This window comes from Rhincodon typus, chromosome 19 (genome assembly GCF_021869965.1).
Source record: "Rhincodon typus isolate 14 chromosome 19, sRhiTyp1.1, whole genome shotgun sequence".
NCBI classification, from domain to species: Eukaryota; Metazoa; Chordata; class Chondrichthyes; order Orectolobiformes; family Rhincodontidae; genus Rhincodon; species Rhincodon typus.
The window spans coordinates 53,480,563-53,503,914 of NC_063350.1; the positions used below are offsets into that span (position 1 = coordinate 53,480,563).

Below are 23,352 nucleotides of genomic sequence, written 5' to 3' on the forward strand. Positions count from 1 at the left end.
CTTGTAGTTTAGAAAACGTCTTATTATTCTTTTGGTTGCAATTAAGCCCCACGCTTCAGCCTTTTGTCACCCAGTATGGGAAGGGGGGTGTTGAGGAACACATAGATCAGAGGACCTCCTTGTGGGCCTACACCTGGGCCTGGCCACGCTGCATGTCAACAGGCCCAGGCAGCGAGCTGTGAAATAGGTCATAGCTCCCAGCAGTCACCTCTTCTTCTGTAGCTACATCTGTGCCCCGGTGTCCTTGAAGAGGGAGGATGTAGTGTTTCTTCACCCTGTAGCTTTTTTAGAGGGAGGTGGGCCCCAAGGGGGCTGGAGGGCATTGTCTCCCTCTTCAAAGCTATTTGGATTTAGTGTTTCCGCCATCTTTTCATTCTTTGTTATTGTTATTGATACACTAGGCAGTGTGAGTTATTTGTTTAGTTTGGTGATTGGGTGATTTAGTGTTGGGTCAACCCCCTAACTATTCCAATCCCATTTTCCTGCACTTGGCCTGTAGCTTTGTGTCTCTTGGCACCGCAAGAGCACATCTAAATATATCTTCAATGTTATGAGGGCTTCTGCCTCTACCACCCTTACAGGCAGTGAGTTCCAGACTCCCACCACCCTCAGGGTGAAAAATGCTTCCTCGCATGCTGTTTAAATCTCTTGCCCCTTACCTTTCTTGATTGTGATCTTGTGGCAACGAAGATAATGATGGGCTGATTACCCCTCTAAAGGAAAACAATCTCCTGTGGATTATGTTCCAAACTGCAAATTTGCTTCTGTTTCATCCTTCCAGGAAGGTGTTAAAAACCAACTGTAATCCCTGGTCTGTACGTGTTAATGAGCAGATGTCAATGTAGACTAGCATGCTGTGAAGGTCATAGTTTGAAGACAACCATTGACACCCCTGCACTGTGGTTAAAGAACGAGTCTCTCTGTCTCTTGGTCTGAGTGCTAGAAGCCAGCAGACCAGTGAAGATACTGTTGAAAGAGAAACAGGACCATGGGCTGTCAGCTAACATGCGGAGCTAAGGATCTCAAAATCAACTGCTTCACAATCAACATCAACATTTCCAGTATCATCCAACTTAACAGTGTCAAGCTTTTCATACTTAATGAGAAAAATAACTGTTTATTACGAATAAATTGTCTTTAACCAATGGTAATTAGGAAATATGAGATGCTAACTTATGTCTCTACAACTTAAATTCTATTCCTTGGAATCAATGGGTATCAGGGCAAACTCTCCAACGGTTAGAGTCATACCTGGCACATAGGAAGATGGTTGTGGTTGTTGGAGGTCAGTCATCTCAGCTCCAGGACATCTCTGCAGGAGTTCCTCAGTGTCCTAGGCCCAACCATCTTTAGCTGCTTCATCAATGACCTTCCCTCCATCATAAGGTCAGAAGTGGGGATGTTCGCCGATGATTGCACAATGTTCAGCACCATTCGTGACTCCTCAGATACTGAAGCAGTCCATGTTCAAATACAGTAAGATCTGAACAACATTCAGGCTTGGACTGACAAGTGGCAAGTGACATTCACACCATGTTAATGCCATACAAAGGCCATCTCAAATAAGAGACAATCTAACCACCGCCTCTTGACATTCAATGGTGTTATCATCACTGAATTCCCCCAGCATCAACATCCTTGGAGTTACCATTGACCAGAAACTCAAGTGCACTGGCCACATAAACACATTGGCTGCAAAAGCACATCAGAGGCTAGGAAAACTGAAACAAGTAACACACTTCCTGACTCCCCAAACCCTTTCCACCATCTACAAGGCACAAGTGTGATGGAATAGTCCACACTTGCCTGGATGAGTGCAGCTTCAACAACACTCAAGCTTGACACTATCCAGGACAAAGCAGCCCACTTGATTGGGACCACATCTACACCACTGTAGCCATTCCCTCTCCACTGATGTTCAGTAGCAGCAGTGTGTACTATCTACAAGATACACCACAGAAATTCACCAAAGGTCATCAGACAGCACGTTCCAAAACCCACAACCACTTCCATCTGAAGGACAAGGGCAGCAAATGCATGGAAACATATTCCCCTCCAATCTGCTGTCCACCCTGACTTGGAAATATATCACTGTTCCTTTAATATTGCTGGGTCAAAATTCATGAAATTCCCTCCCTATGGGCATTTTGAGTCAACCTACAGCAGCAGTTCAAGAAGACAGCTAACCACCACTTTCTTAAGGGCAACTAGGAACAGGCAATGAATACTGGCTCAGCCAGCAACGCCTGCATCCCCTGAGTGAATAAAAATAAAATTCCAACATTCTTCATGGGTCTCAGAATCTGATTCATGTTTCTTTTAGAAACTACAGAAAGTTGTGTGCACAGCCTAGACCATCACAGAAAGGTTGCCAACATCATCAAAGACCTCTCCCATCCCAGTAATGCTCTCCTACAACGTCTTCCATCAGTCAGAAGATACAAAAGCTTGAACACATGCACCAACAGGTTCAAGAACAGCTTCTTCCCTGCTGTTATTAGATTGATAAATGGATCTCTCCAATTTCAAATAATGTTGATCTTGCTAATGTTGATCTTGCTTTGTGCACCTCCTGTGCAGCTGTAACTTCCTATTCCTCACTCTGTCTAAGCACCTATGATCTGTATGTCCTTGTTTGCTATGATTTGCCTGTACTGTTCGCAAAACAAAGCTTTTCACTGTACTTAAGTACACGTGTCTACTGTAAATCAAATCAAATCAATTCTTTTGAATTGTTGCTTTTTAACTTGGCTCACATTTCTAATCTGTGTGTGTGTAGTGTTTTTCACATTTTAGCAACTAATAAATTCACTCTTTGCGTAACCGAAGACAGCCTAGTTAGTAGTTTGCCTCCTTCTAAAACATTAATACATTTGGGTTCACAAAGACATTCAGGTGGGATGGGGTCCTTTTCAAATTAGTTGTGCTGCGATCCACAAAGAGAAGGGTTAAATTAAGAAGGGGAGTCACTTTATTCCTTGCCACCCAGGAGCATAACCTTTGGGGAGCTGCCCCAGTCAGAATCATAACCTGTGGAATCTTACCCATGTACCGGTCGTAACAAATTGAGGACTCATGACTGGAATATGACACACTGATTAAACAAACAAATCGAGAGAGAGCTACAGAGAGTCTGAACTAAGACAGGAATCCTCCTGTGTGCTTTGAGGGTTTTATCAGGGCTTAGATTTAAAGGCTGAAACAAATTGGTTTGTTCATTTAATTCCTAGGTTTGATATGAGAGGTTAGCACATCAGTGAAGTGGCCAGTCCAGTATTGTCCTTATTATTGCAGGGAGAGCTCCCGAAGTTTAGTCCCTCTTGCCTGAGGAGAGTGCCAATTGACTATGGGGCTGTCAAAAAGAACTGTGTTAAGTGTGTACCAGCCAATGCCATCAGAAATTCTAGACCGTCAGGAAACAGACCGATATGGAATTCAGAAAGGTTAAGCCTGTTACGAAAACCTCCCTGCGATAACTCTCATTGAGGTGTATTTAAATAATTCTCATTGAGTGCCAATAAGGACACACCTGGAGAAATAAAGAGTTACAGAAACCAGGCAGGCAGCCACAAAGACTGACGTCTGTGAGCTAATTCACAAGCCCCTGTACCTGAAAAGACCCTTCCTACTTGCTCCTAACCAACTAGAAAGGATGGAGGAGGGGAGAGTGACAGAAAATTGAGTACCCATGGGAGAGAGAGAAATGCTGGGAGCTTGCCTCAGGACATAAAGCGTGATACTGAGATGAAAAATGAGGCCAAGAGATCTATCGGTTTTTACTGCTGAAAAATGGGTCTGTCCAGGGCAACTGCTGGAGGCTTCAGGAGAGACCAATACAACTTATCAGGGCATATAAACTCCTTTGCAGAGAACAGGAGACAATCAGAGAGCCTAACAGACCAGGCTATGGCCGTGGCTACAGCTGAGAATCCGTGTAAAATCAAATCCCTGGATATTGAGCAGATTGTTCTACCTAAAGGAAGGGTAGGTTGGGAGAGAATGGTGAGAGACCCTGGACCAAAATACAAAATGATTAAAGCAAAATACTGCAGATGCCGGTGATCAGAAACAAACACGGAGAATGCTGGAGAATCTCAGCAGCGTCTGCGAAGATGGAGAAACAGGGTTAACGTTCCGAGTCTGTTTCAGAACTCCAACCTTGGGGAAAAGGTATGAGCTTCTCATGGGAAAATGCAGTAAGTGTCAAGGTGGTGGGGAAAGGGATTTGAAGGAGGGAACAGGCCCCTCACCCCCACCCCCCTTTCCTGGCTACATGTGGAATGTGACCTTGTGTTGGGAGCTGTGACTGTGGGAGATGTACCCTGGAAATGGTGTCAATCTGCTCCTTGGCCATGATCTGTAGGATCAAAGTTAATGACCTGCCCCAGGGGAGCAGTCTCTGAGAAGCCCTTTGGGGTTTGGGAGCTGCAGGGAAAGAGTGCCAGCCGTGGGTAAATATTGCAGGGAGCTCACAGGATTCTGATGGCTAGGAATAGCCGGGATATGTCCGGGATCAGCCAGCATTTTCCTGCTGTCAGCTTCACAGGGACAGAGGAAAGCTTCTGCAGAACCCACCACATTGTGAGACAGCCTTGACCTGCAATAGAATGTGGAGCTAGGATTCCTGAGCTGGCTTTAGGGGAACCAGTCAGCAATGTGTCAGTGTGGCACTCCTACCCAAAACAAAGAGGGGCTCCTAGGAATATCTTTATCATCACGGGTGTGACTACCCACTTCCCAGAGACAATTCCTCTCAGAACCATATTTGCTATTACTGCGATGAGGGAATGGACCCAATGCTTCACCAAGTATGGTATATCCCTAGAGACCCTGTCAGATCCAGGCTCAAATTCCATGTTCAAAATCTTCCAGGAAGTCACAGGTAGTCTGGTCATGATGCAGTGGAAGTCTTCAGTGTAGCCACAGTGGGTGCTAGAAAGATACCAGCAAACCCTAAAAACAGTGATCAGGCCACACTGCCTTCAGCACCCTGATGACTGGGTTCCAGGATTAGGTTTTCGTTAGTCGGGCGCCAGTGACTCACCCAATGCCCACCAAGTTTACTCCCTGTGGATTAGTTTACAGGCACCCAGTGTTACAGCCTCCCAAAGTAATCAAAGAGAGCTTTTCAGAATAGAAGGAAGAAGTCTCCACGTGAGACTGCACTGGGAATGATGCACATGAGCCTGTGAAGTGGCCTGAGAACATTTGCAAATCTCCCAGACAGCTTTGAGAAAATACGCCAGGTGACCATGTGTTAATGCTCCTCTCAATATCAGGTACTCCTCTCTGAACCCTTAAAGACCCAGTTCAGTGGTCTATACGGAATGATGAAGAAGCTCGGGGAACTCTCTGACTGAGAACACAGGCCAGGGCAAAAAGCAAAGGATGTGACATGTCGATATAATAAAGCAATACCTCAGTCCAGAAGGTGACAAACAGGTAGCAATGTGTCCCAACAGAGAGGCTGAGGGAATCAGCAGGATTGAATTAGAGCAGGACGTGGGCGAGGCCCACATTGAACCCTCTACTCCGTGGTTACCCAATACAGAAATACTAACAAATATAGACTCCTTGTTCACCCACATGGGTGCAATAAAGTGAGCACACTGACAAAGGCATCTCCCTGTATTCAAGGGCTTAAAGAGAGATAAGCCAGGCTACACCATCCTTGCCTGACATGATATGGACTTGGGAGAGGTTCCTCTCATAATCCCTATTGGCTAGGCCCAGAAAATCTGGACCAGGTCCAGGAGGAGATGAACGGCGTTCCGGAGGACTGACTGATGGAGTCTAGCAGCAGTAGCTGGAGCTTTGAAGCTGAAGGGTATACAAGGTTCTATATACAAGGTAACTACCAAAGAGTTAATGCAGTGACCATGGTCAACTCTACCTGCTGGGTCAACGGGAATGGTGATGGCCCAGTGGTATTATCGCTAGACTATTAATCCAGAGACCCAGGTGATGTTCTGGGGACCTGGGTTCAAAGCCTACTTTGGTGGATGGTGCAATTTAAAAAAAATTTGGAGTTTAATGATGGCCATGAATTCATTGTCAATTGTCAGAAAAAACCCATCTGGTTCACTTTTAGGGAAGGAAACTATCTGGTCTGGCCTACATGTGACTCCAGACCCACGGCTATTTAGTTGAGCAATTAGGGATGAGCAATAAATGCTGGCCTAGCCAGTGACACTTTCATACCGTGAGTGAATAAAAAAGAAATCCCAGCTAGAAGATTACAATAGAAGATAAATAGTATAGCTTGTGTTACCAAGATAGATTTACTCCAGGGGTACTGGCCTGGCAGGTTCCCTTACTGCCTATATGAAGGATATGTTCACCTTTATGACTCCAGACAGGTTATACCAATGTGGAGACAGGGCATTTGGGTTCTGAATACCCTGGCCACCTTTCAAAGTTTGTTTATTCAGACAATGGCAGCTTTAACTCAATGCACAGTGCACCTACATGACCTCCTAGTGACACGTGGAAAATGCATTTCTAGCAACTTGGAAGTCCTCTTCCAGATTATACAGTAAGTTGACCTCCCAAAGAGTAAGGCCCAAGTGACCCATCCAGGACAAACAGTGGGCCGAGGACAACGTACTTCCCAGGGCTTCAAACATAGATACAGTAGCACAGTTTCCTGTTCCCACAGCAAAATGACAATGCGTGAATTCTACTACAAGCTTATCCAGACTTCAGCACAATAGCTATGCTGTTGACTTAACCACTACAGAGAAAAAGTAATTTTGACGGAAAAATCCCAGGCAACTTTTGAGAAGTTCATGGCTATCTTAACAAGTGAGCCTCCATTTGCAGCTCCAAATTTTAACCAGGCCTTAAATTGGCCACTGATGTGATGACACCATTATAGGGGCTGTCCTTCTTCAGGAAGGTCAATCTGGGATAGAGAAACCTCTCCAAAATAACTAAACAAGCATCGTAAATCTGTTGTTGGTGATGCATAACGATCCAAACCTTCTTTCTGGTTGTTTTAGGTGGCTCAGCAGTTAACACTGCTGCCTCACAGCACCAGGGACCAGGGCTCAATTCCCCCCTCGAGCAACTGTCTGTGTGGAGTTTGCACATTCTCCCCGTGTCTGTGCAGGTTTTCTCCAGGTGCTCTGGTTTTCTCCCACAGTCCAAAGATATGCAGGCTAGGTGGATTGGCCATGCTAAATTGCCCATAGTGTCCAGGGATGTGTAGATAGGGTGGATTAGCCCTGGGAAATGGAGGGTTATAGGGATGGGGGTGGGTGGGATGCTGTTTGGAGGGTCAGTGTAGACTTGATAGACTGAATGGCCTGTTTCCACACTGTGGGCATTCTATGAAATGATACTCCACAATACAGAGGGAGCCCTCAGTTTATTGTTTACTCTGATACACTTTAAAGTTAATGGTGAACTCAGTACAGTCTAAATTGACCACTACCCATTGACCTTTGCAGAAATGTTTAACATCCTGATGCCCTGTGCTGCAGGTAAAGAAAGGCTCTCTCTCATTCTGAGTGCTGAAAGCCAGAAAACTGGAAAAGTCACAATCGAGAGGAACACAGGACGAAAGCCTGACAGCTAACTGTGAAACCAAGAATCTTGAATTGAACTGCTTCACTACAAACGTCACTGTTACCCGGTATCACTAACTTAATAGCCACAAATTCCACTGTCTACTCTTCATGGAACCCAGAGACTGATTCATATATCATTTTAATTGTTACTTTTTTACTCAATTCACATTTTTAACCTGGATGTGAGTGTGTCATGTTTTACATAGCAGCTGATAAACTCACCAAGAAAGCCTGGTAAATTTGGCTTCTTTTAATACATGAATACATTTGGATGGAAAAGAGATTCAGGCGGGAAGGGTTCCTTCATAAAGTAACTTTGTGAAATCAACCTAAAGAGGGGTTGAATTAATAAAAGGGAGACAGTTCATCCCTTCTCACCCAGGAAATAATCATTTGGGGAGATCCTGTCTGGGATCATGGCAAATTTGGGAGTCTCACATGGGAACTTCCAACACTGTTATTCATATCTTATTATAGGGTCTCTTGTACTGTTACTTACATCTGATTGGAGGGACGCTGTGCTGTTACTGGCATTTGATTGGAGAGATTTTGGGTTGTTCCTGCAGTCTGATTGGACGGAGTGTGGCTGCACCTTTGGATTGATTGGAGGGGATTCTGCACTGTTTCTGGGATCTGACTGGAGAGACTGTTACACTTCATAATGCTAAAGAACTGTGGATTCTGGAAATCAGAAACAAAAACACAAATTGCTGTGAAAACTCAGTAGCTCTGGCAGCATCTGTGGAGAGAAAGCAGAGCAAATGTTTCAGGTCCAGTGATCACTCTTCAGAATTGATTGTAGCTAGGAAAAGGTTGGCATATATGCTGATGATAGGGTGGGGGAAGCAGTAGACAGTAGATGGAGATGGAGCCCAGAGAGAAAGAAAACAGTTGGGCAGACGAAGGAATGGGTAAAGGTCAGCGTGCGAGAATCAACAGCTGCTAATGGGCACCATTGATGGCTGACAATGGGTTGTTAGTGGTGTCCCCTCTACTCCATCTCACCCATTCTAATCTATCTCCATGTCATCTGAAAAATGGTGGTGCTGTTGTTGTCTAGCGGACTGATTTCTACCTTGCAGAGACTGAGCACCAGCTCTCAGATATCTCCTTCTATCTCCCCCTGGATCATGACCCACCATGGAACATCATTGTGTCCACAACGGTCACTAACCTTATTTCATCTGGTGATCTCTCCACCACTGCTTCCAAACTCATAGCCTCCCAAACCCACACAGCCTGCTCCTACCTCCTTCCAAAAATCCATAAATAAAACTGCCTGGGCATACTCATTGTTTCTGCCTGCTCCTGCCCCACGCAACTCATCTCTTCCTACCTTGACTTGATTTTTTCTCCCCTTGTCCAGTTCCTTCCCACTTACATCCACAATTCTTTGACATTTTGTGTTAATTTGTGGGCTTTAGCTGCCTCCTCTTCACTATAGACATGCAATCCCTTTACACGTCCATTCCCCATTAGGATGATCTCAGGCATCTCCACTTCTTCCTGAAGAAAAGGACTGAACCAACCACCATCACCCTCCCCCACCTGGCCAGGCTCATCCGTCACTTTCAACAGGTTCTCTTTTAACTCCTCCCACTTTCTTCAGGTCACACAGGTGGCACTGTTATGCCTGTCTCTTCATTGGATATGTGGAACATTCCTTGTTCCTGTCCTATTCTGGCCTCCACCGACAACTCTTTCTCCAGTATATCGATGACATCATCGGTGCTGCTTCCTTTTCTTGTTGAAATTGGAAAAGTTTGTCAAATTCGCTGCTAATTTCCACACTGCCCTCACCTTCACCTGATCCTTCTCTGATTCCTGCCTTCCCTTCCTCACATCTCTGTTTCCATTTCTGGGAATAGTCTGGCCACTGATATCCACTATAAACCGGCTGGAACCCAAAGTACCTGGACTATACATCCTCACACACTGCTTTCTGTAAAGACTCTTTTCCATTCTCCCAGATCCTCTATCGCCATCACATCTGTCCCAAGGATGCCAACTTCAACAAGGTGAGCTCTGAAATCATAGATCATAGAATCCCCACGGTGTGGAAACAGGCCCTTCGACAACAAGTCCACACCGACCAATAATTTCTCCAGATACTGAAATGTGATTTGAACTCGTGACTCTGGATATTTTGTACATGTTTCTGGTTTACCAGCCCATTAACATAACCACCATGCTACTCTACAGCCACTTCCCCCTTCCTCACCTGAGGATTCCCCAGCACCGTTGCTGATGGGGTACTTGGCCAGGTCTGATCTATCTCCCACACCTCTGCCCTCACCCCCTCTCTTCCCTCCCACAACAGCAATAGGGACCCCATGTCCTTACCTACCATCCCACCATCATCCACATCCAGAGGATCATGAGCTGCCATTTCTGCCACCTCCAGCAGGATGTCACCACCAGACGTATATTCCCCTCCTCTCCCTTGTCTGCCTTCCACAGGGCCCGTTCCTTCCAGGTCATCCTGGTCCACTCCTTCTTCCCATGCACCACTGCAGAAGGTGTAACACCTGTCTATTTACTTCCTCCCTCCTCAGTATCCAAGGGCCCAAACACATCTTCCTGGTGAAGTAGTGATTTACCTGCACTTCACTCAGTCTAGTCTCCTGTACATTGGGGAGACGAAGCATAGACTAGTGACCACTTTGCAGAACATCTACGTTCTGCTTGCAAAAAGACCCTGAGCTACCTGTTGCCTGCCACTTTAATACACCACCCTGTTTCCTGGCCAACATCTCTGTCTCAGGCTTGCTGCAGTGTGCCGGTAAAGCTCATCGCAAGCTAGAAGAACAACACCTCATTTTCCACTTGGGGACCCTAGAGCCTTCTGGACTTAATATCGAGTTCAACAATTTTGGGGCCTGAGGCACCTTCTCCCATGTCCTTTTCCCCACTGCCACACACCAGGCCTTAGTATCACGTGGTCTGCCACCACAAACAACCTATTGTCAGCCACTAAATAGTCCCCATTAGCAGCTTTTGATTTCCCCATGCTGACCTTTACCCAGTCCTTTGGCTGTCCAACTATTTTTTATTCTCTCTCTGGGCTCCATCTCCACCTATTGTTTACTCCTTTCCCCTTGCCCATTCCCATCTTTCGCATCCATACCAGCATTTTCCTTGCTACAGTCAGTTCTGAAGAAGAAACGTAAGCTCTGCTTTCTCTCCACAGATGCTGCCAGGCCTGCTGGGTTTTGCCAGTAGTTTCTGTTTTTGAGACTGTGACAGCCGCTATTCTGCACCCCCCACCCCTTCCACCGCATCCCCCCATCCCCCACCCCCTCACTGGGGTAGTGAGCTGGAAATCAAGGCCCCACCATTCCCACGGTCATTACAAAATTAAAAGATTTTAAACAACGCAACAATGCACAGAATTCCCCAATTTACCTGTTGTTCAGACCAAGGCTGACAGAAAGCACAGACCAGGTTTCTTAACAAGAATTGTGCTTGAGAACAGTTATAATTTATTACAAACAAATAAATTCTAACTACAGATAAACTCGGCTCTGAGGAAGAGTCACTGGACTGGAAACGTTAACTCTGTTTCATTCCATAGATGCTGCCAGCTAAGCAATGGCCTAGAATTATTATCGCCGACCTGTTAATCCAGAGACCCAGATAACATTTCAGGGATAACAAGGTGTAGAGCTGGATGAACACAGCAGGCCAAGCAGCATCATAGGAGCAGGAAGGCTGACGTTTTGGGCCTAGACCCTGATGAAGGCCTGCTGCGTTCATCCAGCTCTACACTTTGTTATCTCAGATTCTCCAGCATCTGCAGTTCCTACTATCTCCGATAACATTTCAGGGACCTGGGTTTGAATCCCAACAAGGCAAGTGGTAAAATTTTGGCGCGGCACGGTGGCTCAGTAGTTAGCACTGCTGCCTCACAGCGCCAGGGACCCGGGTTCGATTCCACCCTTGGGTGACTGTCTGAGTGGAGTTTGCACATTCTCCCCAAGTCTGCGTGGGTTTCCTCCAGGTGCTCTGGTTTCCTCTCTCAGTCCAAAGATGTGCAGGCTAGGTGGATTAGCCATGCTAAATTGCTCATAGTGTGCAGGGATGTGTAGATTAGGTGGATTATAGGGGCATGGGTCTTGGCTCTGAGGGTCAGTGTGACTTGTTGGGCCAAAGGGCCTGTTTTTAATGTAGGGATTCTATGAATTTAAGTAGGCAATCTGCTATCCTGAGCTGGTCTGGCCACCATGTGACTCCAGATTCACAGCAATGTAGTTAACTCTTAACTGCCCTCTGAAATAGGCAATAAATACTAGCCTTGCCAGCAATTCTTTCACACCAATGACTATAACAAAAAATGCTTAGTTTCTGAAGCAATTTCCATTTGTGTTTTTGATTGGAGGGTTCCTAGGCTGCATTTGGACCTGATTGGACAGATTTGGATAGTAGTTGGAATCTGATTGGTGCAATCCAGGCTGTGTTAGGATCTGATTGGACAGATTTGCTTTGCAGCTGGGATCTGTTTGGTGCAATCGGGGCTCTGTTGGGATCTGATTGGAGGGATCCAGGTTATAATTGGGATCTAATTGGAGACATTCTGTGCTGTGTTGAGATCTGATGAGAATTAGCCCAGGACGTATCTGAAGGGCAGGAAAACGGGCTGCAATGTGTTAATTTAGGTCTGAGTGATTATTTGGGTGGGACCTGCGCTTGGAGTCAGATTAGTTAAAACCTGGTCATTAAAATAAAGCCACAACACAATCCCTGACAATTTAATAAAATGGGTACAGAGAATGATTTAAGCAACAAGAGCTACCTTCAGGCAGAATAACAGGGCACAGCCAGAAATATCAACATTAAAGGCAATTTCTTAAATAGCAGCAGAGCTGTGAGGAAAGTCCGTAAATGACATTCAGTGAAACATTCTTTCCCTAACAGAACTCAGGCACAACAGGAACGAGGGCTGAGAGAGAGAGAGAGAGAGATTGAGAGGCTGTTGGGGTCAGTACACGACAAGTAGGAGTCTGTCCTGCAAATCTGGTAATGAGACAGGCGGGGCGGGAGTTAATTTCAAAGAAAAATCAAAACGAGCCGATGTTGAAACCATGGAGGGCAAGTGACACTGGGTCAGGTCCCTGAGCATGTGTAGGAAGATGCATCGTCCTACAATTATCTCCGACATTTATAGAACTGATGGTGCCAACCAGTAACTAGACCAATAGAAGCTGGGCTGGGCTCTTTGGCTTTAAATAGAATCAAGAATCAGAACTGATGAGTGTTAATCATAAATCAGGTTTGATTCAGCCGAGAGCAGCTACTGAGAATAAAGGAAGAGTGAGTGAGAGCGAGCAACACAGCCACACACTTCCATTGGCTGTTTAAACACTGGATCCCTTGAAACCTCTTTACAGATCCGATTCCAAGGGATTACTCCTCGTGGCGAGTCAGTAAAGTGGAAGAAACCAGTTCCAGATCACGGACAAAGGAAAGCAGGCTAAGGTGAGGAAAATCTTCTTTGTAGACGGAAACATTAGGAACAGGGAGAGGACACACTGAAGCTTACTTTGTCATTTAACCAGAATCTCGGCTGCAGTGTATCTATGTTTACAAACTGGCCAGAACATTACTATTAATCCCGGGGACCCTGCCGTGAGCAAAGCCAGGAGAACAATCACAGGGGCATTCAATAACATTTGTGTCTTTTTTTTAATTTCTGTTTTTTTTTTATTCATTGTCAGAGACTCTCAAAAACATTTATGGTGAGTTTTTAAAAATTGTTTGTGGGATGAGGGTATCACTAGGCTAGCTTTGTTGCCCAGAGGGTAGTTAAGAGTTGGCCACATTGCTGTGGGTCTGGAGTCACGTATAGGCTAGACCAGGTAAGGATGGCAGATTTCCTTCCCTAAAAGACATCAGTGAGCCAAGCTGGTTTTGTGTTAATGACAGTTGTGATTTTAGGGTACCTTCTTATTCCAGTTTCTTTTTTTTATTGATTTTCAAATTTCACTAGCTGCTATTATAGATTCATACAGCACAGAAACAGACCCTTCGGTCCAACCAGTCTATGCCAAACATAATTGCAAACTAAACTAGTCTTACCTGCCCACTCCTGGCCCATATCACATCACACCACACCACCTTCCCCGCCACCCCCCACCAAATCTTTCCTATTCATGTATCTATCCGAATGTCTTTTAAATGTTGTAATTGTACCTACATCCACCACTTCCTCAAGAAGTTCATTCCACATGCGAACCACCTTCTGTAAAGCAAATATTTGCCCCTCATGTCTTTTTTTTTAAACTCTCTCTCCTCTCCCCCTAGTCTTGAAATTCCACATCCTAGGGAAAAGACAACTCTTGTGGGATTTGAGATAACAAGGTGTGGAGCTGGATGAACACAGCAGGCCAGGCAGCATCAGAGGAGCAGGAAAGCTGACGTTTCGGGTCTGGACTCTTCTTCAGAAAAGATCCAGCTCTACACCTTGTTATCTCAGATTCGCAGTTCCTACTACCCCTTGTGGGATTTGAAGCCACATCTCCAAAATATTAGTTTCAGCCTCTGAGATTACTAGCCCAGCAACATTACCACTACATCATCATCATCTCCCTCTGTTCCCAGCACCATTTGTCATAATTGTGCTTTGTGGGCAGCAGAGTGGCCTAGTGGTTAGCACTGCTGCCTCACAGCTCCAGGGACCTGAGTTTGATTCCAACCTTGGGTGACTGTCTGTGTGGAGTTTGCATGCTCCCCATGTGTCTATGTGGGTTTCAACCGGGTGCTCCAGTTTCATCCGTGCGGGTTAGGTAGATTGGCTATGCTTAAAATTTCCCTGTAGTGTCCAGGAATGCGCAGGCTAGGTTGATTAACATTAGAATAGCAATTTATTCTCACTTGTATTTTAACAAAAAAAAATCAGTGAAAAGTTTTATAAGCTGCTGTACCGTGGTGCCTAAATTAATAACAGAAGTCATAAATAAGGGGGAAAGAAAAGTGCAAGTTCATCACAGTTCAATTAACGGCTCCTGGGTTTGGGACACGCTGGAAAACTGGACCAAGATCACCATGCAGGGCCAAGAAGAGACCTCCACGCCAGGACTAGACCTTAGCACCAGGCTGCTGAAATAGACCTCCACGCCAGGCCGAAGCTGTCCCTCCTGGACAAGGCCACCACACTGGGAGACCATCCCACTAGGCCAATACCATGATTCCAGGCCGTTGGAAGCCCACTTTAACGCTGAGCCATAAGACCCCTTCGGCCAAAGTCGTTCAAAGAAGGTAAGTTACAATAATACATGGAAACATTTAAAAAAAAAAAAAAGGGGTAAAATAGTAAAGCGGGCTGAATAGACCAGCTCCAGGAGCCTGGGCTGAGGAGCTAACATGTTGCATTGCTACCCTGCTGCCACCTTGGAATAAAAACATGGTCAATGCAGGGTTACAGGGATAAGGTGGGGTGGGTCTGGGTGGGATGCTCTTCAGAGGGCAGGTGCAGAATTGATGGGCTAATGTAGGGATTCTGCAATCTTTATTGCGAAGGAAACGTCTTCCAATCTCCATCCCATCTCCCACCCCAATCCAAAATCCTTTGCCATTCTCCAATTCACTTCTCACAGCTCCCCCTCTTCAAAAGACCTCTTTTCCCTCATACCACTACATCCCCACCCACGTCCCTCCCCCACCAAGTTCCCTCTCAATTTTCGTGTCACTGCATGGACCTTTTGAGGTGACTGTCTATTGTAAATAAATCATTTCTCTAGGTTACATTTTCCATTAACATGAAGGAAGATTCATTGCCGGTAATGTTCTGGGGACCTGGGTTTGAATCCCACCGTGGCAGATGGTGGAATTTGGATTCAATAAAAATCTGGAATTAGCAGTCTCATGATGATTATGAATCCATTGTCAATTGTCAGAAAAACCCATCTCGTTCATTAATGTCCTTTTTAGGGAAGGAAACTGCCATCCTTATCTGGTCTGGCCTACACGTGACTCCAGATCCACACCATAGTGATTGGCTCTTAATGCCCTCTGGGCAGTTAGGGGTTCTAAGGAAGGGTCACCAAACCCGAAATGTTAATTCTGTTTTTTCCTTCATAGATGCTGCCAGACCTGCTGAGCTTTTCCAGCAACTTTGTTTCTGAAACTGAAATGCTGTTTTAACTTGCGTTTATTGCAAGTGGTGAAGGGGTTGTGGCCTTTGCAGATGGTTGTTAATCAGCTGACTGCAGCTTCCAATGCTCATTAGGAAGTGGTTGGATGGTTTAGTGACTCATGTTTTGGCTTAGTCTCTCCAAACAGTGCCTAGCTGATTTGGCGATAGACACGGGGTTGAGGTGGAGTTTAATCTCCAATTGAAGGGACATTCTGTGTTTCTTGACTCGTTCCTGGAGTGGAGAACTACGCCAACCCATTGCCAGAGGTTCTGAGGGATTTTGTCCAAATTCACTAACACGTGAGCAACTTGAATTGGGAAATTCTCAAGAAGACTTCAGCCAAAAATGTGGGTGTTGTCGTTGAAGCAAGGCAGTGTTTGGTCATTAATATTTTACTAGGTGCTCCTCCAACCCCACCACCACCACCGCTCCACACACCACCCCCCCCACCCCCCCCCCCCCCCCCGCCCCACCAAGCAGAGGGAGGAGGTAGTGGGATAAACAACAGCAGTTGTGAGAGGAGAGAGGGTGAGGAGGATCAGAAGGGTGAGGAGGACTCCTGTGATACAGGACATTCTGCCTCTGTTAGCACCTCCAGAGCCATTTTTGTTTAATTTCACAAATCTACTTTATTCGTACAAGATATCTTTATATACATACATACTCACAAATGCATTTCAGTTCTGTACGGTAACTTATCAAGGAAACAAACAAACAAACAAACCTAAAGCATCTCTTACTTGAACTACACTATATATACATGCATTTGAGGCACCAGGAGGGTCCAATAACTGAACAGACCCCAACTTAACTTTGGCAGAAAGACCTCAGACGGTGGTTTTTCCCCACTGTGCCTTGGCGGAAGCTGCCCCAAGCTTTAGTGCGTCCCTCAGCACGTGGTCCTGGACTTAGAATGTGTCAGTCTGTGATACTCAGTCTGGGTCAACTCCTCCTTGTTCTGGAAGACCAACAAGACTCAGTCAGACCAAAGAGCATTTTTTTTACTGAGTTGATGGTCCTCCAGGCACAGTCATTGTTTGTGATGGTATGCGTTCCAGAGAACAGACCGTATAGCACAGAGTCCTGTATCACGGAGCTGTTCGGGATGAACCTCAACAAAAACCATTGCATCTTCCACCAAAACTATGTCTGAGGGACAGTGCAGCCTTTCATCAGGTCCCTGGGACACGTTGTAAACTGCTAATGTCAGTCAGTCAGTGTGTTCCCCACTCTCAGTGGATGTGTGTACCAGAGCTCACTTTCACTATTCTAATTGTGTCCAATAAGAGGTTGAGTGTAACCTGTGGGTGCCTGAAACTAATTCAAATCATCGAATGAATCAGTTAGAGCCCAGCTCCAACTCTCAATCAGGCCAGTCTCTTCAAGCCCAGCGTGCAATGTCAAAACCACAACCAGGCAGTTCCAGTCACTCTGTCTGCCTGACCTATAAAAAGAGCAGTGATAAGAAAATGAGGAACAAAGTTGGAGATTTCTTGAAAGAAACAGTTAATTAGAAGGAAAAACAGTTTGAAATTTCTGCAGAGCACTTTAGTTTAGCATTTTAGGAATTCAAAATGAAATTGTGTATAGTTAAAAATTATTTTTGAAGTGATAGTTTGGTCCTCTAGGAGTATGACTTCTCACTAGAGATTATAACCTTCCTGCTGTAAATATATACTTGGGACCATGCAACTGAATGTGCTTCATTTTGCAAAGTGAATTGATGCAATAGTTTCAATGTTGCAATGGGTTCTGAACATGGGACAGTCTCTGCTCACTTGTAGGGAGAAGGAGATGCTGTGCAAGGACAGGAGCAGGCTAGCAGGCAGGATTACTGCAGCCAGTGTCCTCAAATCCTATCAGGCCTTAAGTTGTGGCATGTACCACTGGTGATCAGGAGCAGGCAATGTCTTGTCAAGCACCACACTCTCTCACAGGTACTGTATCTAGCCCAACACGTGTTTTCGGGAATGGTGGGAACATGCCCTGGTGATGGTACTAACAGTGGCACTATATCTCAGTCAGAGTGGACCTGTACCCAAATACCAGTAGAACTATATCCCAGTAATAGTGGGAAGATTGCAAAGGAAGACGTTGAGTGGACAAATACATGACAGAAGAAGTCTAATGCGGATAAGTGTTCTCCACTTTGGAAAAACCAGAATGGCGGGTTAGTATCTGAATGGTGATAGATTGGGAATGGGGGAGGTGCAATGTGACTTGGATGTCCTTGTGTACCAGTCGCTGAAAGTAAGTGTGGAGGTGCAGCAGGCGGTGAGGAAGGTAAATGGGATGTTGGCCTCCATAGTGAGAGGATTCGAGTACAGGAGCAGGGATGTCTTGCTGCAGTTGTACAGGGCCTTGGTGAGACCACACCTGGAGTATTGTGTGCAATTTTGGTCTCTTTACCTGAGGAAGGATGTTCTAGTGGTTGAGGGAGTGCAGCGAAGAGTTTACCAGCCTGATTCCTGGGATGGCAGGACTGACGTATGAAGAGACTGGATCGGCTAGGACAATATTTGCTGGATTTTGGAAGATTGAAGTTGGATCTCATAGAATCCTACAAAGCTCTAACAGGACTGGACATGGTAAATGTAGGAATAGTGTTCCCAACAACCAGGGAGTCCAGAACCAGGGGTTGTTTCTGAGGATATGGTAGGCCATATCAAACTAAAATGAGGAGAAATGTCTTCACACAGAGTGGTGAGTCTGTGGAATTCTCTGCCACAGGAAGGAATCAAGACCAAAATATTGAATATTTTCATGAGTGTCAGTTACAGTTCTTAAGCTAAAGGGATCAAAGAGCATGCAGTGAAAGCAGGCTTAGGGAAGCACGGTGGCTGAATAGTTAGCACTGCTGCCTCATATCGAACCTGGGTCCCTGGTGCTTCCAGCCTTGGGTGACTGTCTCTGTGGAGTTTGTATGTTCTCTGGGTGCTCCAGTTAGATGGATTGGCCTTGCTAAATTGCCCATAGTTTCCAGGGATGTGTAGGTTAGATGGGTTGGTTATGGGGATAGAGTGGGGAGGTGGGCTTGGGTGGGATGCTCTTTGGAGGGTTGGTGTGGACTCGATGGGCCAAATGGCCTGCTTCTGCAATGTAGGGATTCTGTGATTAGAGCACTGAGCTGGATGATTAGCCGAGATCATATTGGATGGTGTAGCAAGCTCAAAAGGCTGGATGGCTTGTTCCTGTTCCTGTTTCTGTTTTCTGTTACCTGTTTCCCATTTTATCCTCTCTTCTTCATACTGGAAGACTAATGCACAAAACTTCAGTAAGAGATGGCTTCCTGATGATGGAGTGGTAGGGAGATAGTCAGTCAGCCTCGTCATTATCTCTTCCTACCATATTTTTCTTTCTGTTTGAAGTTTCTATCACATTTCTACAAGAGCAACACTCCACATGTCTGTTTTTAAAATTCATTCACTGGCTGCTGTTAGCATGCGAGTTCCAGGATTTTGACCCAATAACACTGAAGGAACAATGATATATTTCCAAGTCAGGATGGTGAGTGTCTTGGAGGGGAACTTGAAGGTGGTATGCTCCCAAGTATGTGCTGCCCTTGTCCTTCTAGATGGAAGTGGTCGTGGGTTTGGAAGGTGCTGTCTGAGGAGTCTTGGTGAATTTCTGCAGTGCATCTTGTAGATAGAACACACTGCTGCTACTGAGCGTTGGTGGTGGAGGGAGTGGATGCTTGTGGATGTGGTGCCAATCATGTGGCTACTTTGTCCAGGATGGTATCAAACTTCTTGAGTGTTGTTGGAGCTGCACCCATCCAAGCAAGTGGGGAGTATTCCATCACACTCCTGCCTTGTGTCTTGCAGATGGTGGACAGGCTTTGGGGAGACAGGAGGTGAGATACTCCTCACAGTTTTCCGAGCAGCTGACTTGCTCCTGTAACCATTGTAGATGGTGAGTCCAGTTGAGTTTCTGGTCAATGGTAACACCCCAGGATGTTGATAATGTGGGATTCAGTGATGGTAATGCCATTGAATGTCGAGGGGCAGTGGTTGGATTGTCTCTTATTGGTGATGTTCATTGCCTGGCATTTGTGTGGCACAAATGTTATCACTTGTCAGCCCAGGCCTGGATATTGTCTGGATCTTGTTGCATTTGGACACAGACTGCTTCAGTACCTGAAGAGTTGTGAATGATGCTGAATACTGTGTGATCATCGGCGAACATCCCCATTTCTGACCTTATGATGGAGGGAAGGTCATTGATGAAGCAGCTGAAGATGGTTGGGCCTAGGACACTACCCTGAGGATGTCCTGGAGCTGAGTTGACTGACCTCCAACAACCACAACCATCTTCCTATGTGCCAGGCATGGCTCCAACCAGTGGAGAGTTTTGCACCCAATATCTATTAATTCCAGTTTTGCTAGGGCTCCTTGATGCCACATAGTCAAAGGTAGCCTTGATGTCAAGGCCTGTCACCCCCACCTCTCCTCTGGAATTCAGCTCTTTTTGTCCATGTTTGAACCAAAGTCTTACAGGGTCTGAATTTACTTCTGCTATTTTTTTTTCGGCACCAGCAGATAATATCTCTTAAAAGATCATATTTTGGAATTAAATGTTAACAATGTCTGTGATATGATGGGGTTCTGACCCATCATTGTAACAAAATATACCCAAGGAATGATGGAATTGTCCGAGAGTGTTCCTAGAACTGTACCCCAGCAACAGTTGAACACACCAGTAATAGTGGAATTATATCCTAGTAACCATGGAAATGTTGTTATGACTCACTGGAGAATAGCGCACTTTCAATCAAACTCGCTGTTCCCATTTGTTTAATCAACCAAATTTCTCAATTTTACCTCCAGCTGAATTTAGGTTAAAATAACATGTACCAGAGAATTTTTATTTTCATTGACAGGGAGTAACTATTTATTGTAGCCAAACTATGTTTTTAGCCAATGGCAAAAGTGGACCAAATGAATTGCTAATCTATAACTGTATAACTTAAACAATGGTGGTAAAAAGAGCAGGATTTCTACTTTATATAAATTAAACTTTGTTCCCCACTATTTTTGGGATGTTTTCTGTGTCCTCCTTTTGTGAAGGCAGAACCAAAGTGTGTTTTTAATTGGTCTACCATCCGTGTTCTCCACTATAACTTCCCCTGCTGCTGAGTGGTGGCGCCGGTGACGGCTGGGCTATGTGCCAGTGAGTGTGGGCCTGTGCCTCGGCAATAATTGTGACAGAATGAAAATAGACAGAAATATGAAAACACTTGATTAAATTGAGGTCAGACGTGTTGCATAAATCACATTATTGATATTCATCTTTCAACATATTCTATTTCCAGAGTCATTGTTTAAGTTCTTATTAATTTTGGCTTCAGTTGGAAGGCTATTGAGAATCTCCCACAGGGCAATGTTCGACAGCAGCATCTAATGATGCACTTAGTCCAAACTGGGTTGGAGCCAGGATTTCCTGGATGAGAGCCTGGGAACAGCCATGAGGCTGGGAACATTCCGGCTTTTAGGAAACAAACTCTTGTTAAACAATCGGACCTGACGCAATGCAATGGGATGAATCTAGCGATTGGAACCAGCTGAAACCCAGCGTAGGGGTGGGCTCTTCACTATTAATGAGGCTCCTGATTAACACTGTGGATGACTAGATACTACAGAGCCTGACACTCCTTCTAACATACACCAGAACACAAGGAGCAGCATAGAAAGCCTGCAAAAATTCATATGTACATGACAGCTGTGTACATCACAACCAGGTGGGGTGTGCATGGGCCCAAGTGTCTCCAACTGGAGGAATAGTGCAACAATGCAATATGTACAGGACAGTGTCAAGGGTGCACAGGACAGGATGCATTGTGTACAGGACTAGACTAACTTCAGCTGTACTCGAAATCTGAGGATAAGAGCAGCATGCACAGAGAAAGCTCAGAATGTGCAGGCTGAGCCTCATATGTACAAATAGTACCACACAGGCACAAGAAGGGCTCTGTGCACGTACACACAGTGATGTACGTAGATTCAGAGCAGTGTACATTCAGAGCACAGCATATCAAGGCAGAGGGCAGTGCCCACAGGTAGGGGGCTCCATGTGCACACAAGCATGGCTCTGTCTGTATATACAGAGCACTGCGTGTACAGATGGGGCGCTGTGTATACAAGCTGGTATTGTATTGGAGAAGTGGTAAGGAGGATCTTAACTGAGAGTCCAGCATCGTCCAATCAGCTATCAAAGAATCAGATTGACAAAGGTTCAGGAGTGTGGGGATGAGCCATTTCACCAAATGGGGAGGCAGTGTTGGGGGTGGGGAGCCGCAGTGAAATTGGTCCAGCCAGGGTTGATAACACAAACAGGAGCTCTGATGGGTTTCTGACACCGGCTTCCAGAAAGATCCAGGATCTTCCCAAGAAGCTTTGCTGGGAGGCTCCTTCCTTCAGGAGCCTAGTGTTAGATGCCCACAGTGTGTGAGAGGGCAACCCCCAGGATGGAATGGGTTAACGCTATCTGTCTGTTCCATGTCTACACCAAAACCGGATTATCCAGAGAACACTGAACCCTGCAGTAATCCCCAGATTATAGCACAGTTTGGAACAGTCTGCCCTCCTAAGAGCATTTGACAGAACAAAGCCTGTCTTTCTTCATGCTGCAAGTTCCCAGCCTCTCAACTCGATGTTTGTCGTACACAGGACTTTCTGTAACCCCTCCACTGTTTACCCAGCAAGCAGGAAGATGCTATTGGATAGAGAGGGGTTCACAGGTCACCGGAGAGCTGAGGGTTACTGAGAGTGCAGCCAAGCCTGTAGGGGTCAGTGAGTGACACCATCTAGGGATCAGAGCTGAGATTCAGCTCCTGCTGTCTCCAAGCTGACTGCAAACAGAGCCCCTCTCTCAGGACACCACTCACAGATAAGTACGATGTTCACATCTGCTTTTTTATTCTTGCTGCGTATTGTTTGTGGACAAGGCACACTGTGTCCTTGTGGGGATCCCTGAAGGGACGAGCTAATCAATGCAGTCAGTCCTCAATGTCGACACTGATTTCAGAAACAGGCTTCTTCGAATCCATTGCTTCAGGTAGAGACAGGGAGCGTGGTACCAAGCTCATCCCCCAGTACGCTTCACTGCTCTGAGACGGATTCATCATCAGCTTCCCACATGCTCACAGCTCCTTTTTTTTTTTTTTTTAAACTGAGCACCTTGTCAAATATCAGCGATGCACAATCACTGTTCACAATATGCACGCTGGCCTCAGACAAGCAGAAGCAGGAGCAGGCACACTCGGGCCTGGGATGGGCTGGAGCAGGGTCACAATTCTGCTTTGGGCTATTGCCTTACATTTGATTCTGGAAGAATGTCTGATTCGATGTAGTTTTGTATTCTACATTCATGAGCTGTCACTGTCCAGCCCCTTTAGAGCTATCACAACTGCTTTGTTGCCAAGCTTGGTTTTGACTAATTTCCAGTAATCTGACAGATGGAGTCCTTTACCTACAACACAGGTGTGACTAGGTCATGGCTCTTTGACTCAATTCCAGGCTGGTAACCAGTAGTACCTCTGCTCAGAGGCACACATGAGCACCTTCTTCAATATCACAACTTCTTCAACTTACAGACATGGGTTGAACTGATTTTTTTTTTTTTTTTTTTTTTTTTTTTTTTTTTTTTTTTTT

The 23,352-nt window shown here is 45.5% G+C and overlaps 1 protein-coding gene across 6 annotated transcripts in view; it reads left to right on the forward strand.

Annotated features, from left to right (window-relative positions):
• The first annotated feature begins 12,195 nt into the window (after positions 1 to 12,195).
• The window catches only part of LOC109916656 (phospholipid transfer protein), a 55,252-nt gene continuing 44,095 nt past the window's right edge, over positions 12,196 to 23,352 (forward strand). For 2 of the 6 annotated variants that reach the window (XM_048608454.1, XM_020516393.2), the window contains exon 1: positions 12,617 to 13,046. The gene's annotated coding sequence lies outside the window, so the exon portion shown is untranslated. Of the gene's footprint in view, positions 12,227 to 12,344; positions 12,549 to 12,568; positions 12,588 to 12,616; positions 13,047 to 22,368; positions 22,593 to 23,352 lie in introns of those variants that run through there. The other 4 variants (XM_048608451.1, XM_020516391.2, XM_048608452.1 and 1 more) reach the window with 4 other exon arrangements.